Below are 6,000 nucleotides of genomic sequence, written 5' to 3'. Positions count from 1 at the left end.
CTCATTCAGTTCACAGAATAGCTGGTGTTCACGTAATGAGCAACTATTCAATATTTTATTTTCTTCTCACTCAGTATGTTGCCCTAGGCATGATTTACTAGATGTAATTCAAACCTAGCTGTGCAGCCAAAATTATTAATTTCAGCGTAGCTTTTTTTCCTTTGGTACTCATCCTCACAGCACTCCTGAGTGCTACACAAACAGTAAATAGTATATTTTCATAATACCACAGTGAGGGGGTTTTCATAATGCCCCAGTGTGATTAAATGGGGAGGAGGGGTGGAATTATCCTCCGTGTTTCACAGGTGCATAGAAAAGGCAGAAAAATACAGAGAAATTACAGTCCAAAGAATTGAGAATTTGTAACACTCTCTTGACAATTTGAGTCCTGACTTTTGAAAATTCTTAATATAATTCCAGTCGAGTCAACCTGTATCCACCAGTGTTCAGAGAGGGAGGAGACCTTCTAAGCCATAGACTGGTTCCCTCCTATCACAGGCAGCTTTTTAATAATCTTCTCAAATTGGAATGAATAGGAATTGGGTTTCTTGAATTCCGATTAAAAAGCTGAGAAGGCACTCCTCTGATAGTTAGAAACCCTTTTCTAATTTTCAGCCTAAATTTATTCATAGCCAGATTGCACTCATTTGTTCTTAGGCCAACCTTGTCCTTCACCTTAAATAGTTCTTCTCCCTCTCTGGCATTTGCCTCTGCTGATAAATTTAGAGTGAGCAATCACATCTTTTTCTCTCTCAGCATTTGTCTTGAGGAGTTAAATGAGCTACACTCCCTAAGCTGTCTCTCTCAAATTAAGCTGACTGGTCCCCTGCTCATCCAAGGGAGTGCTGTCCATAGCTGCTTCAGCTTGCACTTACCTGCTCCAGGCACAGCTAACCAGGCTTGCAGGCAGCACCAGCCCTGCCTGTATTCACCAAGAGGAGGGTCAAGAGGCAAAAGGGGAACTGCTGGTGCCCAGATGAGTTAAAAGTATTTCTCTAGCTGCCCTGGAAATGGTGTGTCTCAGAATCAGCCTGGGATTTCCACAGCTGCAGCACAGCAGTAGCACCCCAATGACTGAAGTCAACCAGCACATCCCAATCGTGTTCCTTTTCACTTTCCAACAGAAGGTCTCAGCAGTGGTTGAAAAAATGCATGCATTTTGTACCACTGAATTTCATCTTGCTGTTCTCCTCCCAGCCCTCTGGATCATCCTGCATACCTCCAGTACCCCAGGCCCAGCCTGGCAGGTGATGCTGCCCACGAAATGTCAGTGTCTGACTCCACTGGCAGACTAGTGAACATGTACATACAGGTGCATACAAAGTTGCTTTTTTGAATGTGTCTGCTCCTGAGTGCAATTTTAAAGAACTCATCAGAAGAAAAAAACCAAAACAGAGCCTCTATGAGAAAACCACACAGGTCAGCTATGAAAACTCAGAGTATTAAACACCCTGATTTGATACCTTTTGAAAAATTCCTGTACTCAGTGGCTGTCAAATGTTGGTCACCTATTTGACTTGAAATAAATTATATTTTGATTTCTGAGAAGATTACACTCCATTAAATGTAAGACTGCTTCAGTTATGACATATATGCACCTTTTGGGGATTCATGTGTTTTTCTTCAAGGTGTGAATTGATGTATGCAAGGCCATTTGTAGTCATTTTTTTCAGGCAAACATCTATCTTAGAATCACATACTGAAATACCTGGTAAATAATGACCAGACAAATTGAACACAAGTGGAGAAACATAACACAAATTTGACAGCAAAAGAGAATGTCTAAGCAAGAAATCCAAGGAGAATAAAAGTAAAGTAGTAAGCGTGTGACACCACAACTTAGCTGAAATAAATCACTTCCAGTTGCACAGACTGCTTGTTTTTCTGGCTGAAAAATCTGAATATTTCAGGCAGAATACAGCAGGGAGGAGGATGCTCCCTACCCACCAGTCCACAACCCAAACCTGGGGGAGAGGGCACAGCAGGTGATGGTGGAACTCACTGAGCAGCTGAGTACAGAAGACTGACAACCGTGAGACCATGTCAGACTTTGTGTCACCATCCTCTCCACAGATATTAGCCCTGGATAAGCTGAGGGGACCCAGAGGCACGTACTGTCAGATTTAGGCCACTTTATGGATGATCTTAGGTGTATATTGCCTGCAAAATGCTCCAGAGACTGGTGTCAGCAAGAAAAACCTTCCAAGCCAACAAATTATGGTGATTTCAGGATAACTTAGATAACCTCTAAGGTGTAGGAAGGATCAGATTTGAGCTGGAATGATCCAACAAGGCAGTGAATAAACACTATGCCTCTCTGACCTCAGGAAGGCTCAGCCCAGATACAGGGAAAAAGTTGCAAAATACCCTTTGGAGAGTCATAACCTAAATTCATGGAGACGTAAAACAAGGAAGAGGTAATACATGAAGGGTGCATTGTCATACGTAGTTTAGAAAAGAGATAAGACTTTCTAGCATGCAGGGGAAGAAAAGCAGCAGCCATAAGAGAGGCTTGGGCAGAGCAGAAGGCAGGTACAAGCATGTAGGCATTGAGAGAGAAGAAGTGCAGGAAGGAGCAATGTTCCTGCAGGCACTGAAGGTAGGAGGAGGCAAGACATGCACTGGAGCAAGGTATTGGAGAAGGGGGACCCTCTGCTTGTGGCTCCTGCACTGCTCCCTGAGAGTAGCCCAGTCCTCGTTACCCAGTGGAGTTAATTGTGGTGTCTCTGTGAACACAAACCAAGTAGAGCTCCTTTAAAGCACAGTTCACCTGCACAAAGGCTTGCACCAGCCCCACTAGGTCGGGTTTTCTAAACTGCTGCTGCTGGGCAGACAAGGTCTGGGGAGGTAAGGGGGGAAAACATTTGATCCTGTATTATTTCAGTATGCCTGACAGGAGTGTATTTAGTCTCTTCCCAGTGAATAACACCTATTTTGGGGGCAGAAAAAAACCCCAACTGTCTGACAAAGCCACACTTCCTATGCCCCTTATTCTTCCTCGAGAAGTATCTTCAGCTGTGAATACGTATATATACTCTAATGACAGTCAGCTGTCACGTCTGTAAACATACATTTACCTCCCATTAAGGGTTATTTGCCCCTTTTTCTGACCTTTCACCAGCTTTCCATACCCTGAGCATGTGGCACAGATGGTATAATCCTGTCAGGCTAAGGCAGGTGACAGTGCTGCTCAGTGTTTAGTAATCAGTGACTGTAATTAGCCAGACTGGACGCAGGCTCAGATAATAGGGCAGTCAAACAGCTGCCAGTCATGAGGCTTTTCCTGTGGACTGCAGGGGATGGAAGAGAGGATGATATAAAGAGGCCATGCATTTTTTTCCAATATGCTTTATATAGAACCAGTGATAATGCTATATATGGTATTTTCATTAAAAAAATTCCTTCCAGAGTGACCAATAAAGTGTGTTTCATATCACGAGGAGCTTTTAGTTGGTTTTTAAATCTGACTGAGGTGTCTGGAGAGTGTTTAGCGGCACCAGAGCTTTTTCCTATTTGGAGACTGTCTTGCCATGTTTTCCTTACACAGATAGGTTCACACACACAAAACGTGGATGGATGAAGTGCTCTGGGTTCCTGACCCTTAGAGCAACTCCTTTAACACAGGAAAGTGCTGTCACCAAGGTACTACTTGTTTGCATTCAGGGATCAGGATTTAGACAAAATTAAGCTCAGTTGTAGTGACAATAAAGAAAAAAATTAAAGAGATATTATTAAAAATATGGATGGAAGGTGTTGAAACTTTTTACTGGTTTTAGTTCTTTTTAGAGATCTCAGACTGATCTTGTGTTACGCTACACATTTCAATGATACATAGACTGCACATGCTGTATTTAAGAGAAGCAAGCAGTGTGCTGAACCAACCATATTTTCATGTGAGAGATGATTCACTGTCTCCTGGATGGTAGAAAATTCTCCGTCCTAAGCAGATGCTCCTGCTTACAGTCTGTGAGGGTGAAAGAGGTTTTATTACCAAAGAAGCAACCAGTCATCCCTCTCAGAGGAAAGACTAGCATTCATTTCCTAGGAGGGCATTTTTTTCCCGGCTTCAATATTTATTTCGTATTTTTAAACATGTGCCTATTATTGCAAAGACACTAATAATGAAATATATTTAATTTTAAAAATTCACACATCACAATTAATCAACTTCTCCTCATCCTTTATTGCATATATTCCAACAGCTTTTTTCCCCTATTCCCCTCAAAAATTGCGCTATTTATCTATATGGAACAGATACCTTAATCTTTGGGGGGAAAAGCAGAGAATAATTTCAATTTCCATGCATTTATGAGAAGACATTCTTAAATAGGCCAGTGAAAGAGATATTGCATCTATAAATAAATTATTCCGAGGCGGGCAGTGGGATGGGGTTACACATGGCCATTGTGCGGGGAGGCTGCAAAGCCTGACCCGGGAGTGCAGCTGTTGTCTTTGTGCCGGGCACTCTGCCTCGCCCATTGTTCCCCTGATTACAGCAGGCACGTCGGGGCCGCGGGGAGGGCAGGCTGCGAGGATGGCTGTGCATGGATAACGCCTGGCACTATCACCCAGGGCAGCCAGCGGCTCTCAGCTGCGGCGCTCTCGGGGTGCGGGGCTCCGGAGCGTGTGTGCGCTCCCCGCCTCCCCTCCCTGAATCAGCGATTTCAGGAGATGCGAATGTGTTCACCTCCCGCGTGTGCCAGCTGGATCTTACCCAGACACACACGGGATTGTGTCAACAGATGGCGTAAAAGGGGACAAAAAGGACAGTATTTCCAAACTGAATATGTAATATCAAACAGGTGTGGAGGTAAGGAGATGCTAATGAACGAGGAACGGCGAGCTGCAGGAAGGGTGTCTGTGCTAGCAGCACAGAGGTGGGGATGGAACGCGTTGCTCTTACCATGCTTGACTCAACAGAAGGGGAAAACGGCCGTGATCTCTCTGCCACTGCCATTGTCCCCACTGACACCTCAGCTGCTGCATGGCCTGGCCCCAGGGAGACGGCAGGGGTGAGGTCCTTGCTGCCCTTTCATCCCCCCACATCATCTTGTTTCCAGCAGCATCTCTGAAAGCCACACACAAAAGGTGCTTGGCCTGACAGCATCCTAAAAGCTGTTCTCACCTATTTGTCTAGCTGGGGCAGAGGCAGGCCAGGAGGACAGGACACCAACAGCAGAGGTGTTCCCAGCTCCTGTTACCTGCCAGACTGGTGCAAAAGGGAGAAATGCCCCAGAACAGAAAAGCCCAAATTAATTGGGCTAATCTAGGATGCTGCTGTCAACACAGATGCACTGGGGACATCTGAGCTGCATCAGCATGAAAGGCATCCATGCCACAGGAGGTATTGTGTGGCCCATGCCTTGCTACAACACTGTGACTGATTCCCATTTCCTTCTGTGGATCTCCTGACACCTGGGATCGCTGCCACTCACTGCACCATCGACCTTTAGGGCTGCACAGCACACCTGGTGTCACGAGCCTGGACATGGACAGGGATACACCTGCCCTGAACCCTTCAGGAGAAGCCTGTCAGGCATGCAGAATGCAACTGGGTTATCCACCCCCAAAAGATGACAAAGCAGCCGTGCTTGGCACCGGCCGTGGAGTCCCTCTCTGCCAAACTGCCTGTCCATTTGTATCCCAAGATGCGCCAGAGAAAACACAGCATGGCTTTTTTCTCCCCACTGTCTCATGGACTGGGGTGCACAACAGCTCACCATTGCTTTGTAGATTTTCCCCTTCCTAAAATCCAGAGAAAATCCTCCTGTTTCTCAGCAGATGTTATCTGGTCACTCTGAACTCCTCATCAACTGCTGAAAAGAAGTATTCATCTTAAACCTACTTAATTTTTATATCCCTGTCTGGTTTTTCCATTTATTTCCAATTACTGCAGGAATATCTGTCAGGAATGGGATCACGTCTGTCTCACTGTTAAAACTGCTAACAAAGACCAGGAGTAAGGGATTTCTGACACCAAAGCCATGGCTATCCATGACA

The sequence above is a fragment of the Parus major genome, chromosome 4 (genome assembly GCF_001522545.3).
Source record: "Parus major isolate Abel chromosome 4, Parus_major1.1, whole genome shotgun sequence".
NCBI lineage: Eukaryota > Metazoa > Chordata > Aves > Passeriformes > Paridae > Parus > Parus major.
The sequence above is the reverse complement of the archived record's forward strand: the minus strand, read 5'-3'. Positions refer to the sequence as shown.